This window comes from Triticum aestivum, chromosome 5A, assembly GCF_018294505.1.
Source record: "Triticum aestivum cultivar Chinese Spring chromosome 5A, IWGSC CS RefSeq v2.1, whole genome shotgun sequence".
Classification (NCBI taxonomy): Eukaryota; Viridiplantae; Streptophyta; class Magnoliopsida; order Poales; family Poaceae; genus Triticum; species Triticum aestivum.
In genome coordinates this window covers 115,946,558-115,967,129 of record NC_057806.1, presented here as the reverse complement: position 1 = coordinate 115,967,129, position 20,572 = coordinate 115,946,558, and positions in this window count along the sequence as shown.

The following is a 20,572-nucleotide window of genomic DNA, read 5'->3' as shown; positions in this document are numbered from 1 at the left end:
TAACACACATCTGGATGGATTGAGGTACCTGGGTATTCCAGCGATTGCCTATCTAGGCACCTGTGTATTCCAGGATTGCCTGTTTTTTTATGGACCGCCACCCAGGCTCAAAGGGATCATGAGATTATTCATACTAGAAACTTCCGTGTGCAGCCACAAGCTATTATGGGCTCTAGCATAGTTGATTAAGTCGTGTGAACTCTTACAGTGGTAGACTAGCAGATGTAGGGGTTGTAGGTGGTACGGTCTACCCATCGTAAGGTGCAAACGCTTCTGAAAGACTATGTCTCGGTCATCCATTTCTCAAACACCATGTAGTGCGAGAAATCCAATGGAGGAGATCGAGTCTTGTGGGGAAAAGTGCGCAAACCTCTGCAGAGTGTATAAACTAATCATGGTTAGCCGTGTCCCCGGTTATGAACATCTTGAGTATCTAGTACTTGGATTATCATGTGAATCTCATCATGTTACTTTAAATTAATTTTGTTGGGTTTAATGATGTTACTTAATTGGGATTGAGAATGCTGTCAACCATTCTCAATGTTCAACAACCACCATGATAGTTAAATACAATTTATTCCTTTGCAGTAGGGAAAAATTGGCTTTTCGCAAAAACATATAACCATAGAGCTTTTCCATCAGCCATATATGCATGTAGTGATAGCCATTGTTCATCATTCTCTATGGTGTGAATTTGCCAGTACATTCAATGTACTGACCCTTTGTGGCTGCAATGTCTCATGTTACAGGATTTCTTACGACGAGTAAGTGATACGTTAGGGTTACGATTTCTACACTCAACTTTGCCGTTGGTGTTGATGGGAATCCACAACCTTGTTACTTCCACTATTTGGATTGAGGTAATAGTACTTATGTTACTTTTTACATGTGATTTACCTCTGTTATAAATCCTCGAGTACTGTGTGTGTTAGCATACTGATCCAGGGATGACACTTAAGCACAGAGACTTGACCGTCTGAGGTCGGGTCGCTACATATACTTATTATTGGGGATGTGCATATCCCCGTTGAGGTAACTTAGTGTTATTTGAAATTTCAACGGTTTCATGATTATCAGAATGAGTTTGTTAACAAGACTTGATCAACCTTGTTAGTGGATTCTTTTTGATGAGCATGAGATGGATGAAACTAGAAGCACAACCTTCTGTACCCTCTCTATATTTTCTATTAATTAGTAGAAATAAAGTAAAAATAGTATTTTTCTGTCTGTTTCCTGACTTATCCGTGCAATATAAAAATATACCGAAAATAAAAGTCCTCACAATGACATGCCAATTTAATATGATTTTTTCGGGAATATTTGAGGATTTACTATGCAAAAATTACCGCGGGAGGAGCTGCCACCTGGCCACAAGGGTGGTGGGCCCCCCCCCTCTAGGGCGCACCCCCTGCCTTGTGGGCCCACGGTGGCCCTCCTCCACTTTTCCCAGCACCCATCTTCTTCCTCTGTCTCACACAAACCCGAAAAACCGACTCAAGCACGAGTTCCAGCCACTTTTGCTGTGATTTTCGATCTCCTTGCTCAAAGCACCTCTCGCAAAACTCTTTGGGAGATTGTTCCTTGGTATGTGAATCCTCCATTGGTCCAATTAGTTTTTGTTCTAGTGCTTTATTCTTTGCAAATTTGTGCTGCATAGGTGACCATGTTCTTGAGCTTGCATGTCAAATTTATATGGTTATAAGTAGTTCTGATGCATGATATAGGCTCTAGGCACTTGTAGGAGTTGTTTCTATCAATATTATTGAGTTTGGTTCACTTTTTTTGAAGTTACTAAATTTTTTAGAATTTTTCAAAGAAAGCCAATATGCTTAGGAAGATGTTCCAAGGTGGTTCCTCTAAGAAGCAAGGACCCAGGATTGCTATGCGCCATCCTGACGAGGATCCACCAAGAGACGCTCCAGTACGGCCTTGCGAATGGCCGTCGGAAAATTTTACGGACCGTGCGGGAATTAAATAAGAATTCAAAGCATATTTGCGCAATGCCAGTCTTGAGGATTTTGAGGCTAACAAATGCCCCCAGTATCATGATCTCACAAGTTCATTTGTGAGGAGGTTTGAGTATTCATCTTCGTGTAATTCTCCTTTAGTCATGTTTGATCCCTATGACAAATCTTATACCATGGACTTAGAGGATTTCACTTCTGCTTGCAAACTTCCATCATGGGGTAGTGTCAGGGATCCCCCTAAATCTGAATTTAGAAATTTTCTTGATAGTATAACTGTGGGGGAATCTAGAGATATAACGCAGGCTACCATAGGAAGCATTCACTCTCCTGCTATGCATTATTTTGCTCTCTTCATCGGTAGATGCATAAATGCTAAGGATGAAGCATGTCACATGTGTGTCCCTGACCTTAGCATTCTTAGGAGTGCTGTGTTAGGAGACCAATCTTATCATATGGGAGCCACTGTAGCTCGTAGGTTGCATCATAATAGACATAATGGAGATTTCTTTGGAGGAATTTATGCAACCCGCTTAGCTCATTTTCTTGAGATAGACATTCGTGAGGGTGATACGGAGTTGCCTCCTGCATATTTATATTATAACTCTATGGCTTCGCACCAGTTTGTCGAGAGGCCTGAATCGCCTCTCTTATATCGTTTAATTTTTGATAAACGACGTGTCTTCCGTATTACTCTCCCTGCTCCTGCCTTCTTTGATTTACAGACAAAAGGAAGATATGTTATTACCAGAGAGGAGGCAGAAGAGTACGAGAGGAGAGTGGAGGCAGCTCGACTCCAAGCCGCAGCTCAACAGGCGATAACCGCTGCACAACAGTATGATCCCAACTCTTTCTCATCACAGTACGACCCCAACAACTATTATTATGGATATCAGCCAGGCGAGCCGTGGTCATAGACCAACTTAGGCCAAAAGGCTAAGCTTGGGGGAGTACGTATTTCTCACCGACATTACATTTATGTTCACACACACTCATTGCTAGATGTCGGTGCTCATACTTTTTCATTGTATCATCCATGCTAGTTTATTTTCCTTTTCCTGCTTTCTTCTTGTGTGTTTGTTAAACCTTAAGAAAAACCCAAAAAACTTAGTAATAGTTTATTTTTCTGCTGTAGTAGTAATAATTAAAAAGAAAACCCAAAAATATTTCCCGTTCTTCTTTTACTTGTTGGGAGCTTTCCCGTGTAAATAGTTTTTATTTCTTTTCTTTTCTTTGGGGGTCAATAGGAGAAGACCATAATTAAATTGTTAAAGTGTCTCTTATATGCATTATTGTTGAATTAACCCAAGAGCCCATATTGCCTTGTCTTCTCCTGTTTATTGAATGCTCGCAGATTCCAGCTTAGTCCAATGCACGCACACTCTTATTATTATTCACACCATTCGGTCGTGCAAGTGAAAGGCAATTATGATGATATATGATGGACTGACTAAGATGAGAAAAGCTGGTATCAACTCGACCTCTTTTGTTTTTGTAAATATGATGAGTCCCTCGTTCTTGATTCAACTTATTATGAATAAACATGTTTGCAATGACAATTAGAGATCATAGTTGCTTGTGCCATGCTTGATTAGCTATGAGTTATAATGGTTTACCTTGCGTGCCAACATGCTATTAAGATGGTTATGATGTGGTATGATGGGGTGGTATCCTCCTTTGAATGATTTAAGTGACTTGACTTGGTACATGTTCACGCATGTAGTTGAAACAAATCAACATAGCCTTCACGATATTTATGTTCATGGTGGATTATATCCTACTCATGCTTGCATCCAATGTTTATTAATTTTAATGCATGTACATGTCTGTTGTCGCTCTCTAGTTGGTCGCTTCCCAGTCTTTTGCTAGCCTTCACTCGTACTAAGTGGGAATACTGCTTGTGCATCCAATCCCTTAAACCCCAAAGTTATTCCAGATGAGTCCACTATACCTTCCTATATGCGGTATCTACCTGCCGTTCCAAGTAAATTTGTATGTGCCAAACTCTAAACCTCAAATAAACATTCTGTTTTGTATGCTCGAATAGCTCATGTATCAACCAAGGCTGTCCTTATCTTCCGTGTTAGGCGGGTTATTCTCGAGAGGAGTGGACTCCGCTCCTCACTCACGAGAAAATGGCTGGTCACCGGGATGCCCAGTCCCATGCTTTATGCAAACTAAATCAAAATTAATTGCAAACAAAACTCCCCATGGGACCTGATGTATGTTGGAGGCACTCGTTGTTTCGAGCAAGCCATGGATTGATGTTTGTTGGTGGAGGGGGAGTATAAACTTTACCATTCTGTTTGGGAACCGCCTATAATGTGTGTAGCATGGAAGATATCGCCATCTCTTAGTTGTTATGTTGACAATGAAAGTATATCGCTCAAAATACAATTTATATCTATTGCAAAACCGAGCTCTGGCACCTCTACAAATCCCTGCTTCCCTCTGCGAAGGGCCTATCCATTTACTTTTATGTTGAGTCATCACCCTCTTATTAAAAAGCACTAGCTGGAGAGCACAGCTGTCATTTGCATTCATCACTATTAATTTACGTTGGGTGTGACTATGATTGGATCTCTTTTACCATGAATTACAATGTCTAGTCAGTCCTTTATCTTTAAAGGTGCTCTGCATTTATGTTTTGCGGTCTCAGAAAGGGCTAGCGAGATACCATCTTGTTATATCATATTATGATTGTTTTGAGAAAGTGTTGTCATCCGAGATTTATTATTATGACTTGCTAGTTGATTATGCTATTGATATGAGTAATTATGAGACCTGAGAATTATTGCAAATGTGGTTAGTTATGATCTATGATGAAAACTTGAATGCTGGCTTGACATAGTTACAACAACAAGATCAAACAGAGTTTGTAAAAGTTTTTATTTCTTTCTTTCAGTTTGTCAACTGAATTGCTTGAGGACAAGCAAGGGTTTAAGCTTGGGGGAGTTGGTACCTCTCCGTCGTATCTACTTTTCCAAACACTTTTGACCTTGTATTGGACTCTAACTTGTATGATTTGAATGGAACTAACCCGGACTGACGCTGTTTTCAGCAGAATTGCCATGGTGTTGTTTTATGTGCAGAAAACAAATATTCTTGGAATGACCTGAAACTCCACGGAACATCTTAGAAAAAACAACAAAAAATCCTTGCCAAAGATGAAGACCAGGGGGCCCACACCCTTCTCACGAGGGTGGGGGGCGCGCCCCCTACCTCGTGGGCCCCCTGGAAACCCTCTGACGCCAACTCCAACTCTATATATTCTCTTTCGGAGAGAAAAAATAGGAGAGAAGAAATCATCGCGTTTTATGATACGGAGCCACCGCCAAGCCCTAAAACCTCTCGGGAGGGCTGATCTGGAGTCCGTTCGGGGCTGCGGAGAGGGGGATTCGTCGCCGTCGTTATCATCAACCATCCTCCATCACCAATTTCCTGATGCTCACCGTCGTGCGTGAGTAATTCCATCGTAGGCTTGCTGGATGGTGATGGATTGGATGAGATTTATCATGTAATCGAGTTAGTTTTGTTAGGGTTTGATCCCTAGTATCCATTATGTTCCGAGATTGATGTTGTTATGACTTTGCTATGCTTAATGCTTGTCACTAGGGCCCGAGTGACATGATTTCAGATCTGAACCTATTATGTTTTCATGAATATATGTGAGTTCTTGATCCTATCTTGCAAGTCTATAGTCACCTACTATGTGTTATGATCCGACAACCCCGAAGTGACAATAATCGGGACCACTCCCGGTGATGACCATAGTTTGAGGAGTTCATGTATTCACTATGTGCTAATGCTTTGTTCCGGTTCTCTATTAAAAGGAGGCCTTAATATCCCTAAGTTTCCAATAGAACCCTGCTGCCACGGGAGGGTAGGACAAAAGATGTCATGCAAGTTCTTTTCCATAAGCACGTATGACTATATACGAAATACATGCCTACATTACATTGATGAATTGGAGCTAGTTCTGTGTCACCCTATGTTATGACTGTTACATGATGAACCGCATCCGGCATAATTATCCATCACTGATCCGGTGCCTACGAGTTTTCCATATACTGGTTCTCACTTATTTACTTTTCCACTGCTACTGTTACAATCACTACAAAATACTGAAAACATTACTTTTGCTGTCTTTACTTTTGTTGCCGCTACCACTACTATCATATTACTTTGCTACTAAACACTTTGCTGCAGATACTAAGTTTCCAGGTGTGGTTGACTTGACAACTCAGCTGCTAATACTTGAGAATATTCTTTGGCTCCCCTTGTGTTGAATCAATAATTTGGGTTGAATACTCTACCCTCGAAAGTTGTTGCAATCCCCTATACTTGTGGGTTATCACCAGTCACTGAACCCATAGAGTTTTCCTTTGATGCACCAACATGGAGTCTAGGAAAGAGCATGGCAGCTCACATCACCATGGGACGCATTGGAGAAGTTTACCGCAATGATCTTAAGGATACTATCTACCAGATTTGTGGGCGCCGAGATGAGCATTGGGAGATGATCAGCACCAGGAAGGATAGATCAATTGCAGCTTTTATCCAGGAGTTAAACCAGCACATTCGACGTTAGGAGAACCAGATGTGCGCCGACATGATAGATCTGAAGAAGGCGAGGACAAGAATCAAGGAACTGGAGGAAGAACTCAAGGCTACACGTGAAGATTATGAAGAGGAAATCAAAGTACTAGTGGAGAAGAATGACGATCTAATCAAGAAGATCGGAATATTTATGGGAGGCCCTACACCAGTAGAAGAAGACGAAGAGCCCAAGGAGATTCGCCCTGAAGACTACATCATCATCGATGACACCGAATCGGATCCAGATGATAGCAATGATGACTATGTTGATGAAGCTGGAGCAAATATCATGGAGTCTGCAACCGGAGAATATTTCTAGTAGACCACCCCATCAGTAGTAGTAGTCCACCATGTAAATATAGTAGTCCGAGCACTTTTGCGATAGTTAGATCGATTGTATGCCCTTGTTTGATTGAATGAAGTGAATTGTTTGCTTTTGCCTCATGTGCATATGGGTAGTGTTTTCTCTCTAGACCCCTCTCTATTCTTAAATCTCATCTTTTCTAAACCCTCAGATGCCTCCAAGACGTGACCCCGGATTTACCTTCCCACCGGAGCTCACCCAGTTGATCCAGCAGCAGAACACACTGATGCAGTTGCTAGTCCAGAATCAGAATCAGGGGAACAACAACAACAACCCACCACCACCACCACCACCTGTTGATCACTTAGCCCGTTTTCTTAGGCTGAATCCGCCAGTGTTTTCCAGTAGCACCGAGCCGATAGAAGCAGATGATTGGCTCCGCAAGACAGCAAGGGAGTTGGCCACAGCAGGATGCACATATGCGGAAAAGGTGAAGTTTGCCGCACATCAGCTTGAAGGACCCGCAACATCATGGTGGGAGAATTTCACCGCCACTTTCCCTATCGACACTTTCACATGGGACCAGTTCCAGCAGGCTTTCCATACTGTCCATGTTTCAGCAGGAGCTATGGCCATGAAGAAGCGAGAGTTTCGCAACTTGCGCCAAGAAGGGTGGACAGTTGGCCAGTATGTGGAGGACTTTAGTAAGCTAGCACGTTATGCCCCAGATGACGTTGCTACGGATGCAGCTAAGCAGGAGAAGTTTCTGGAAGGACTGAATGATGAGTTGAGCATGCAATTGATGGTAGCAACCTTCAACAACTAGCAGGAGTTGGTAGATCATGCTCTCATGATTGAAGGGAAGCAGCAGCAGATTGAGAATCACAAGAGGAAGTATGGACAAGGGAAGTACAATTCTGGAGCTCAGCAGAAGCCACATTTTACCCCTAGACCGGGAGGACATTTTCAGCATACCCATGGAGGAGGTAGCTCGCACAATCATAATGGCACCAAGAATGGTAATGGGAATGGAGGAAGCAACAGCCATAACCGTACCAACCCATCAACCCCAGCCAAGAGAGACCTGAGCCAAGTCACTTGCTTCAAGTGCCAGAAGACCGGACATTATGCCAATGAATATCCTGAATCCCAGAATGGAAATGGCAATGGAAGCTCTGGGAAGAAGCCGAACCCTTTCAACAGGGGACAGGTGAACCATGTTAACGTGGAGGAGGTTGAAGAGCAGCCGGATGCAGTAATCGGTAAGTTTTGGGTTAAGTCATTTACTGCAATCGTTCTTTTCGATACAGGTGCATCGCATCATACATATCAAGGGGATTTGTGGATAAGTATAACCTGTCCACCAAATTTCTTAGAACACCTATGCTAGTAAGCTCGCCAGGAGCGGAGTATATGGCCAGCCAAGGATGTTTTCAAGTGCCATTGAGTATAGGTAGGCATGTGTTTCCCTCGGATTTGATCATTTTGGAATCACAAGGTTTGGATGTAATTCTGGGTATGGATTGGCTGTCGATGTATGGAGGAAACATCGATTGCGCCAATAAGTCAATTTTGCTTACCACCCCAGAAGGAAGAAGGATCAAGTATGTATCCTGGCATGTGCCGAGGAGGATTCAAGTGAATTCGTTGACAGGAGTTGTGCAGGAGGAAGTACCAGTAATGAAGGATTTCCCTGATGTATTTCCAGAAGAGTTGCCAGGCATGCCACCGGATAGAGATATTGAGTTTTTGATTGAGCTTTTGCCAGGCACAGGGCCAATATCTAAGAGACCACATAGGATGCCCGCAAAGGATTTGGAAGAGATTAAGAAGCAGATTAAGGAGTTACTGGATAAAGGTTATATTCACCCAAGTTCTTCGCCTTGGGGATCGCCAGTACTTCTAGTGGAGAAGAAGGATGGATCGTTAAGGATGGTTGTTGATTATCGAGGATTGATCACTAGTAGAAAAAGGGCCTGTTGTCCCGGTTCGTAAGGGCCTTTTGTCCCGGTTCCTGAACCGGGACTAAAGGGTCGGTACTAATGCCCTGTCCCTTTAGTCCCGGTTCAATACAGAACCGGGACAAATGGGCCTCCACATGGCATGTGCGCAGAGCCTAGGCAGGAGGGCCTTTGGTCCCAGTTGGTGGCACCAACCGAGACCAATAGGCATCCACGCGTCAGCATTTCTGTGGTTGGGGTTTTTGTTTTTTTTGAAGGGGGGGGGGGGTTGGGGGGGTTAATTTAGGTGTTTCATATATTGTGTTAGCTAGCTATAATTAATAGAGAGAAGTGTCCTCTCTTATGTCCGTGCTTGGTCGACGCTACGTACTATACATACGTATAGAGAGGACTAGACACGCTAGCTAGCTAGCTAGTAAGCAAACGAAGGAAACAGAAGATCGTCATGAACATATATGCATACAGAGAGAAGTGATATCGACCACCTCTCCTTCTCCGAGAGATTGGTCGAACAACAAGTTCTCGTATATCAATCCGACACTACCGGCTACATATATACAATAATTATCTCTTACAAATATAATCTCCTAACATACGGACTCATGGTCCACATAGTATTCTCCGTCTTCAGCGATCACGTGGTCAAGAAAGAATGCCGCCAATTCCTCTTGAATTGCTCGCATGCGAGCTGGTGCTAGGAGTTCATCCCGCTTCCGAAACATCTAATTTGAAGAAGGGGGTCAATACATATATATATGAATGAATGAAACTCAACACAAATGATGGTAATAAAATAAAATTGTGAATGTTGTTATTTACGCACTTCATATTGTTCGTCAGAGTAGCCCCGCTCACAGGTCGTGTGGCGGATGGACTCGCAAATGTAGTATCCACAGAAATCATTCCCTTGTTCCTGCCACAACCACTTTACAAGAAATAGAGGTCAATCAAACTGATAAGCAAGAATGCCAAATGGTATTGATGAAACTAGCGCTTGAATCAATAGGAGATGCGCGGAACATGCTACTATAGTACTTACTTTCGGGTGTCTAAATTGCAGCTTCTTCGGGAGTCCCGGAGCTTTTTTGGTGAATTTTTTCCAAACCCTGCCAGACAAAGAAAACAATTACTTGATATATCAGGAAATGAACAAAGTTGCTGATATGGTGGATAATGATCGATTTAACTTATTTCTCGAGCATTTGAGTCATGTCCGCATAGTCCTGGGGATATTTTTGTCTTGAGTCTAAGACGGTTACTAGTCCCTACTCAAGCTTAATCTCTAGGAGAATATAGTGGAAACTGCACACGCATGCATAACTCATCAATTACATTACTATAACCTTGACTAATATATAAGGGAAACCGAATACGCACAAGACAGTAAAACTCACTTGAAGTTGTAAGGAAAGAGTATTATATCTTTGTTTTCATTTATTTCCAACGATCCTAGAAAGTTGGCCTCGGTATCTGCGGCATGAAATTTAACCTGAGTTGCATCTATGATATTTGTGTTAATGAACCCAATATCACCGATTTGTCGTTTCTTCAATTCGACGATCTTCAATCTGCATAATATAGTGAGGATAATTATAAATACATGCAATGAAAGAGCTGAGCTATATAGAGAGACTTAATGACAGAAGTAGTACTACTTACAGACAGTAGCAGGTGACCATTGCTTTATCGAGGGCCAATTGATTGAAAAACTGAAAGAACTCCTCAAATGGAATAGGCAACAGATCAATTCCAACGAGGTCATGCTCCTTTTTAAATCTCACATACAAAGTACTCCTCCCCCCAGACTCTCTGCAGATTTTCAAGTACTAATCATGCAATCTTCGCATCATCGTTGATAGAGATCTTTCATCTTTGACGAGAGGCTTCCCGTACTCGTATCTTTGTATCTGCACCTCCATGAAATCATAATGTACATCGTCGGGCAGGTAATCTCCAAGATTGCTATAACCGGGCACCATCCTCGGATCATTAGCAACGATGTCGCTAGGCACCTTGAGTGGGGGGCACGATTGCTTCGCTTGTTCGCCGAGCTATGCAATTTGTTTCCCAGCTCGTCGTTCTTTCAGCCTTTGATCACTGACAGTACTTCCCGACCGCTCCGCTTCGGCAAATTCCTTTCCAATAATGCGCTCATAGTTTTCTTTCAGTGGAGACTTGGGTGGTTTTGTCAGGGCAGCCAGAGTGCACTTCGCTTTCACCGGATCTACCTTCTCCTCCGGAGGTGGATGTTTCTTTGCTTTCACCCCTTCAAAGAAGTTCCTCACTTCTTCTCGTGCGATCTCGGTGTTCTCCTCCGGGGTCCTCTCGTATGGTAACTTCTCTAGAGTCTTCAGAGAAGGACCAATCTGTATGTCCTCCCGCCTTTGGCTGTACTGCTAGACACCGACAGAGCAGACGGAGCGGTTGTCTTCTTTACTTGCTTACGAGGCGGAGGAGAAGGACTACGACGCGCCGGAGCAGCCGGAGGGGTGGCAGGTCTCTTCCGCCCTTGCTGACGAGGCGGAGAAGGAGGAGGCTGGCTGCTCGGGCGCGCCGGCGCAGGCAGAGAAGGAGGCGGAGTGCCGCCACGCGCCGGAGAAGGAGCCGACCGAGTGCCCTGATCGTCACTCGCCGGAGGAGGAGGCGGTGGAGGAGGCGGAGTGCCCTGACTCGCCAAAGGAGGAGGAGGAGGTGGAAGCTTCCGGTTCGGAAGGTTGATGAGCTCCTTCCGCCATAGGCATGGAGTCTTCAGAGCAGAACCCAGCCGAGTCTCCCCTTCACCGGTAGGGTGGTCAAGCTGGAGGTCCTCAAATCCCTCCGTTATTTCATCCACCATCACCCTAGCATATCCTTCTGGAATCGGCCGGCAGTGAAAAGTTGCGCCGGGTTCAGTAGGAAAAACAGAGCCAACAGCCGCCTTGACCTTCATATTAATCCATTGCGTCATAAGGTGGCAATTTTGAGACTCCGTGATAGCATCCACGGGATAGCTGGCAGGAGCCGTCAAGACATGCTCCGGCTGAAGCAGCTCGGTGGAAGCCACGCTGCTTCTCCGCTGAGATGGCGGGGTAGCTTCGGGGGAAGCTTCGGCAGTTCGTTTGCTGCGATTTGCTTCTCGTTCCTCTATCGCTTGTACCCTTGCTTGCAGCGCCTGCATTTGGGTCTGCTGCACTTTTTTCCTCCTCTCCTGGCATTTGTAACCGCCTGCGTCCGGAAACCCAACCTTCCACGGAATGGAGCCTGGCGTGCCTCGTGTCCGTCCAGGGTGCTCAGGATTCCCGAGGGCCATTGTGAGCTCGTCGTTCTCTCTGTCTGGAACGAACGTCCCTTGCTGCGCTGCTTCGATATACTGCTGAAGCTTCTTGACTGGTATGTCCATTTGATCGTTCGTCCAAATGCACTTCCCTGATACAGGGTCCAAGGTTCCGCCAGCCCCGAAGAACCAAGTCCGGCAACGGTCTGGCCAGTTAATTGTCTCTGGTTCGATCCCTTTATCAGCCAGATCATTCTCAGTCTTGGCCCACTTAGGCCGGGCTACGAGGTAGCCACCTGACCCCGTGCGATGGTGATGCTTCTTCTTCGCAGCATTTTGCTTGTTTGTCGCCGACATCTTCTTACTCTTTTCCGATGTCTTGTGGGCCACAAATGCGGGCCAGTGATCTCTGATCTTCTCATATCTGCCCTTGAATTCTGGTGTCTCTTTATTTTCGACAAACTTATTCAGCTCTTTCTTCCACCTCCTGAATAGTTCTGCCATCCTCTTAAGAGCAAAAGACTTGATTAATTGCTCTTTAACTGGCTTCTCCGGATCATCCTCTTGCGGTAGGGTGAAATTTGACTTCAGCTCAGTCCAAAGATCATTTTTCTGCATATCATTGACATAAGACACCTCAGGGTCTTCTGTAGCCGGCTTTAACCATTGCTGGATGCTGATCGGGATCTTGTCCCTAACCAAAACCCCGCACTGAGCAACAAATGCGCTCTTTGTCCGGAGGGGTTCAATCGGTTGGCCGTCGGGCGCGATTGCTATGATCTCAAACTTTTCATCCGAGCTCAACTTTTTCTTCGGGCCTCGTCTCTTTACCGAAGTTGTGCTCGATCCGGAGGGCTAGAAAAAAGAACAAAGACTTAATTAATATGTGTACATACCAAAACAATGAATGCATCAATTAGCTAGTCAGCAGAAGCTTAACTAATATATATACCTGGCCGGACTCGGTTCGGTCACCGGAGACGTCATCACGGTCTCCTTCTTGCACCGGCATTGGGTCACCGGAGCCGTCCTCACGGTCTCCTTCTTGCACCGGCATTAGGTCACCGGAGCCATCATAATCATAGCCAGCTGCTTCCAGACCATCGGTGTCGTTGAGAAACAACGAGCAGACGGCATCACTTCCTCGTGCGATTATGTCCCCCAACAACTCTTCTTGTACTTCATCTCAGGCGGTGTCCACAGTTTCTACGAATATTTACAACATGGCAATTATTATTCAAACATGACAGATGGATATATTAGTGGCAAACGTAGAACTAATATTAATTAGTGGCCTCGACGCTGCTTCTCTAGGGTTTGGGGTGGCCTCGACGCTGCTTCTCTAGGGTTTGGGGTGGCCTCGACAATGCTTCAAGGATAAAAAAGAAGACGAAGAAGAAAAAAAAGAGGAGAAGAAAGAATAGAGGAGTAAGAACTCCTCTATTCTTTCTTCTCCTCTTTTTTTCTTCTTCTTCCTCTTTTTTTTATCGGGAACGAGGGTCGTCGAGGGTCACTGAGCGGTAGAGGAAACCCTAAATAGCAAGTATCGTGGGTGTGAGATACATGTGGCCGTCGGTGTCGGACACTACATCCACGTCCCACAAGTGACGTGGGCGTCGAAGCCCGCGTCACTTGTGGGACGTGGATGTAGTGTCCGACACCGACGGCCACATGTATCTCACATCGACGATACTTGCTATTTAGGGTTTCCTCTACCGCTCGGCGACCCTGACCCTCGACGACCCTCGTTCCCGATAAAATAAAGAGGAAGAAGAAGAAAAAAAGAGAAGAAGAAATCTTTCTTCTCCTCTTTTTTTCTTCTTCTTCCTCTTTTTTTATCGGAAACGAGGGTCGTCGAGGGTCGCCGAACGGTAGAGGAAACCCTAAATAGCAAGTATCGTGGGTGTGAGATACATGTGGTCGTCGGTGTCGGACACTACATCCACGTCCCACAAGTGACGTGGGCGTCGAAGCCCGCGTCACTTGTGGGACGTGGATGTACTGTCCGACACCGACGGCCACATGTATCGCACACCGACGATACTTGCTATTTAGGGTTTCCTCTACCACTCGGCGACCCTCGATGACCCTCGTTCCTAATAAAAAAAGAGGAAGAAGAAGAAAAAAAGAGGAGAAGAAAGAATAGAGGAGCTCCTCTATTCTTTCTTCTCCTCTTTTCTTCTTCTTCTTCTTCTTTTTTTATCCTCTTCTTCCTCTCATGTTCGACGACCCTCGACCCCTCGGCGACCCTAGACCCCCTCTCGACCCTCGACTCCTCGGCGACCGTCGACCCCCTCTCGACCCTCGACCCCTCGGCGACCCTCGTTCCCGATAAAAAAAAGAGGAAGAAGAAGAAAAAAAGAGGAGAAGAAAGAATAGAGGAGAAGAACTCCTCTATTCTTTCTTCTCCTCTTTTTTTCTTTTTCCTCTTCTTTTTTTATCCTCTTCTTCCTCTCATGTTCGACGCCCCTCGACGACCCTCGTTCCTGATAAAAAAAGAGGAAGAAGAAGAAAAAAAGAGGAGAAGAAAGAATAGAGGAGAACTCCTCTATTCTTTCTTCTCCTCTTTTTTTTCTTCTTCCTCTTCTTTTTTTATCCTTTTCTTCCTCTCATGTTCGACGACCCCCTCTCGACCCCCTCTCGACCGTCGACCCCCTCTCGACCCTCATATATAAAACATTTTCTTCCTTCTTCTTCCTTCTATTCCTTCTTCCTAAATATATAAAACTTTTTTAAAAATGAAACTAACCTAAAATGTACTAAATCAGAGAACATATATAGATAAAACTTTTCTAATAAAAAAATCTAACTTTTGCATATATGTATTTTTAAAACATCATTACAATTGAAAAAATACATACATATATACCTATATGAACATACATAAAAAACATATATGAACATACATACAAAAACATATATCTAAAAGATACATATATATATATATATGAAAATCTAAAAACATGTAAAAAACATGTATAATTAAAAAAAATGCATGTCGGCGGCGGGGGCGGCAGACGCGCGGTGCTCACAGAGGCGGCGATGCGTTGGGGCAGGGGACGGCCGGCGAGGGCGCGGGCGATGGCGAGGACGGGCACAGGCGACGACCGTCGAGGGTGCGGGCGACGGCGACGACGGGCGCGGGCGACGGCGACGGCGGGGGCGGCATGCGGCGTCGGGGCAGCCTGGCGGCGTCGAGGAGGTCGGCGTCGTCGGGGGTAACTGGCGAGGGAAATCTGAAAATTTCACAAGTCCTGGTTATATACCAAAGGCATTGGTCACGGTTCGTGGCACAAACCGTGACCAATGCCCCCCTTTAGTAGCTCGAGAGTGGTTTATAAGCGCAACTGCGCCTTCCCTCTCGAGCTCCTCTCAAATCCAGGCTTTCGGGCCTAACCCTGCGCTGTGTGCCTGTGGGCCTACTAGGCCTCCTGCGGGCCTGAATCCTGGCCCATGGTAGGGTTTCTAGTCGTATTCAGGCCGTGGGGGCCCAGTAGGTGGCACTTTGTTTTTCTTTGTTGCTTTATTTATTTTATGTTGTTTCTACTTACAACAAAATACTTATTGTCGCTATTTTTCCAGTTTTTTTGTTTTGTTTTCTACATTATTTATTTTCTTTTGTTTTTTGCTTTATATTTTAATTCTTTTTTGCTTTTAGTTTTAGAAAAATTATGAACTTTCTGTTAGTGCCATTAGTTTTCAAATTTGAAAACACTTTTTTAGTTTTTTTGTTTTCTTTGTTGCTTTATTTATTTTATTTTGTTTCTACTTACAACAAAATACTTATTGTTGCTATTTTTTCCAGTTTTTTTGTTTTGTTTTCTGCATTATTTATTTTCTTTTGTTTTTGCTTTATTTTTTTATTCTTTTTGCTTTTAGTTTTAGAAAAATTATAAACTTTCTGTTAGTGCCATTAGTTTTCAAATTTGAAAACACTTTTTTAGTTTTTTGTTTTCTTTGTTGCTTTATTTATTTTATTTTGTTTCTATTTACAAAAAAATACTTATTGTTGCTATTTTTTTGTTTTCCAGATTTTTGTTTTGTTTTCTACATTATTTATTTTCTTTTGTTTTTTGCTTTATTTTTTATTTCTTTTTGCTTTTAGGTCAGCAAAATTATAAACTTTCTGTTAGTGCCATTAGTTTTAGAAAAATTATAAACTTTCTGTTAGTGCCATTAGTTTTCAAATTTGAATAGTTAAAATTTGAATTCTTTGAAATTTGTGTGAATCACAAGTTTGTGATTAACTTTACTAAAAAAATGAACATAGATGCACCTATAGAGAAAATTCGACCTAAATTCATAGTTTTCAAATGAACTCTGAAAAAGTTGGCATAGCATACTCGTGTGTTACAAAGTTGGCATGGTATCATCATAATAGTTGCGGGAGAAAGTCTTCACTTTTTCTTCGCTTGTGTCATTTGCTTATTGCGCCGTAACCATGGATAATCTTCATCGTTTATCAGGATGCTTGGGTCAGCCTTGACATTGAAGGGAGGAATTTCATGAAACTTTTCATAATCTTCAGACATGTCTGTCTTGCCGTCCACTCCCAGGATGTCCCTTTTTCCTGAAAGAACTATGTGGCGCTTTGGCTCATCGTATGATGTATTCGCTTCCTTATCTTTTCTTTTTCTCGGTTTGGTAGACATGTCCTTCACATAGATAACCTGTGCCACATCATTGGCTAGGACGAACGGTTCGTCAGTGTACCCAAGATTTTTCAGATCCACTGTTGTCATTCCGTACTGTGGGTCTACCTGTACCCCGCCGCCTGACAGATTGACCCATTTGCACTTAAACAAAGGGACCTTAAAATCATGTCCGTAGTCAAGTTCCCATATGTCCACTATGTAACCATAATATGTGTCCTTTCCGCTCTCGGTTGCTGCATCAAAGCGGACACCGCTGTTTTGGTTGGTGCTCTTTTGATCTTGGGCGATCGTGTAAAATGTATTCCCATTTATCTCGTATCCTTTGTAAGTCAATACAGTCAAAGATGGTCCCCTGGACAACAAGTACAACTCATCACAAACAGTGTTGTCACCTCTGAGACGTGTTTCCAACCAACTGCTGAAAGTCCTGATGTGTTCACATGTAATCCAGTCGTCGCACTGCTCCGGGTGTTTGGAGCGCAGACTGTTCTTGTGTTCATCGACATACGGGGTCACCAAGGTAGAGTTCTGTAGAACTGTGTAGTGTGCTTGAGACCAAGAATATCCGTCCCTGCATATTATTGAGTCACTTCCAAGAGTGCCTTTTCCAGTCAGTCTCCCCTCATACCGCGATTTAGGGAGACCTATCTTCTTAAGGCCAGGAATGAAGTCAACACAAAACCCGATAACATCCTCTGTTTGATGGCCCATGGAGATGCTTCCTTCTGGCCTAGCGCGGTTACGGACATATTTCTTTAGGACTCCCATGAACCTCTCAAAGGGGAACATATTGTGTAGAAATACGGGCCCCAGGATGACAATCTCGTCGACTAGATGAACTAGGACGTGCGTCATGATATTGAAGAAGGATGGTGGGAACACCAGCTCGAAACTGACAAGACATTGCGCCACATCACTCCTTAGCCTTGGTACGATTTCTGGATCGATCACCTTCTGAGAGATTGCATTGAGGAATGCACATAGCTTCACAATGGCTAATCGGACGTTTTCCGGTAGAAGCCCCCTCAATGCAACCGGAAGCAGTTGCGTCATAATCACGTGGCAGTCATGAGACTTTAGGTTCTGAAACTTTTTCTCTGGCATATTTATTATTCCCTTTATATTCGACGAGAAGCCAGTCGTGACCTTCATACTGAGCAGGCATTCAAAGAAGATTTCTTTCTCTTCTTTCGTAAGAGCGTAGCTGGCAGGACCTTTATACTGCTTCGGAGGCATGCCGTCTTTTTCGTGCAAACGTTGCAGGTCCTCCCGTGCCTCAGGTGTATCTTTTGTCTTCCCATACACGCCCAAGAAGCCTAGCAGGTTCACGCAAAGGTTCTTCGTCACGTGCATCACGTCGATTGAAGAGCGGACCTCTAGGTCTTTCCAGTAGGGTAGGTCCCAAAATATAGATTTCTTCTTCCACATGGGTGCGTGTCCCTCAGCGTCATTCGGAACAGCTAGTCCGCCGGGACCCTTTCCAAAGATTACGTGTAAATCATTGACCATAGCAAGTACGTGATCACCGGTACGCATGGCGGGCTTCTTCCGGTGATCTGCCTCGCCTTTGAAATGCTTGCCTTTCTTTCGACATTGATGGTTGGTCGGAAGAAATCGACGATGGCCCAGGTACACATTCTTCCTGCATTTGTCCAGGTATATACTTTCAGTGTCATCTAAACAGTGCGTGCATGCGTGGTATCCTTTGTTTGTCTGTCCTGAAAGGTTACTGAGAGCGGGCCAATCGTTGATGGTCACGAACAGCAACGCCTTTAGGTTAAATTCCTCCTGTCTGTGCTCATCCCACGTACGTACACCGTTTCCATTCCACAGCTGTAAAAGTTCTTCAACTAATGGCCTTAGGTACACATCAATGTCGTTGCCGGGTTGCTTAGGGCCTTGGATGAGAACTGGCATCATAATGAACTTCCGCTTCATGCACATCCAAGGAGGAAGGTTATACATACATAGAGTCACGGGCCAGGTGCTGTGATTGCTGCTCTGCTCCCCGAAAGGATTAATGCCATCCGCGCTTAAAGCAAACCATACATTCCTTGGGTCCTTTGCAAACTCATCCCAGTACTTTCTCTCGATTTTTCTCCACTGCGACCCGTCAGCGGGTGCTCTCAACTTCCCATCTTTCTTCCGGTTCTCACTGTGCCATCGCATCAACTTGGCATGCTCTTCGTTTCTGAACAGACGTTTCAACCGTGGTATTATAGGAGCATACCACATCACCTTCGCAGGAACCCTCTTCCTGGGGGGCTCGCCGTCAACATCACCAGGGTCATCTCGTCTGATCTTATACCGCAATGCACCGCATACCGGGCATGCGTTCAGATCCTTGTATGCACCGCGGTAGAGGATGCAGTCATTAGGGCATGCATGTATCTTCTCCACCTCCAATCCTAGAGGGCATACGACCTTCTTTGCTGCGTATGTACTGTCGGGCAATTCGTTATCCTTTGGAAGCTTCTTCTTCAATATTTTCAGTAGCTTCTCAAATCCTTTGTCAGCCACAACATTCTCTGCCTTCCACTGCAGCAATTCCAGTACGGTACCGAGCTTTGTGTTGCCATCTTCGCAATTGGGTACAACCCTTTTTTGTGATCCTCTAACATGCGATCGAACTTCAGCTTCTCCTTTTGACTTTCGCATTGCGTCCTTGCATCGACAATGACCCGGCGGAGATCATCATCATCGGGCACATCGTCTGGTTCCTCTTGATCTTCAGCAGCTTCACCCGTTGCAGCATCATTGGGCACATCGTCTGGTTCCTCTTGATCTTCACCAGCTCCCCCCGTTGCAGCATCACCGTATTCAGGGGGCACATAGTTGTCATCGTACTCTTCTTCTTCGCCGTCTTCCATCATAACCCCTATTTCTCCGTGCCTCGTCCAAACATTATAGTGTGGCATGAAACCCTTGTAAAGCAGGTGGGAGTGAAGGATTTTCCGGTTAGAGTAAGACCTCGTATTCCCACATTCAGTGCATGGACAACACATAAAACCATTCTGCTTGTTTGCCTCAGCCGCATCGAGAAACTCATGCACGCCCTTAATGTACTCGGAGGTGTGTCTGTCACCGTACATCCATTGCCGGTTCATCTGCGTGCATTATATATAATTAAGTGTCCAAATTAATAGAAGTTCATCATCACATTAAAACCAAAGTGCATACATAGTTCTCATCTAACAACATATAGCTCTCCAGAGCATCTAATTAATTAAACCATACATTGAAACTATGTAAAACATTTCAATGCGAAAACAAATGCGATCATAATCGCAACCAAGGTAACAATTGATCCAACGGCATAATGATACCAAGCCTCGGTATGAATGGCATATTTTCTAATCTTTCTAATCTTCAAGCGCATTGCATCCATCTTGATCTTGTGATCATCGACGACATCCGCAACATGCAACTCCAATATCATCTTCTCCTCCTCAATTTTTTTTATTTTTCCTTCAACAAATTGTTTTCTTCTTCAACTAAATTTAACCTCTCGACAATAGGGTCGGTTGGCATTTCCGATTCACATACATCCTACATAAATAAAATCTATGTCACGTTGGTCGGCATAATTTTCATAAACAATAAATGAACCAATAGTTATAAAGACAATATATATACCACATCCGAATCATAGACAGGACGAGGGCCGACGGGGGCGGATACCAAAATCATCGCACTATATAAGATGCAATAATAAAAGTAAGAAAATAATACAAGTATCTATGTAAACATACAAGTAAGAATATTTTTCCTTTCAGAAAGAAGATAAGAACAAGAGGCTCACCACGGTGGTGCCGGCGATGAGCTCGGCGCGGGTG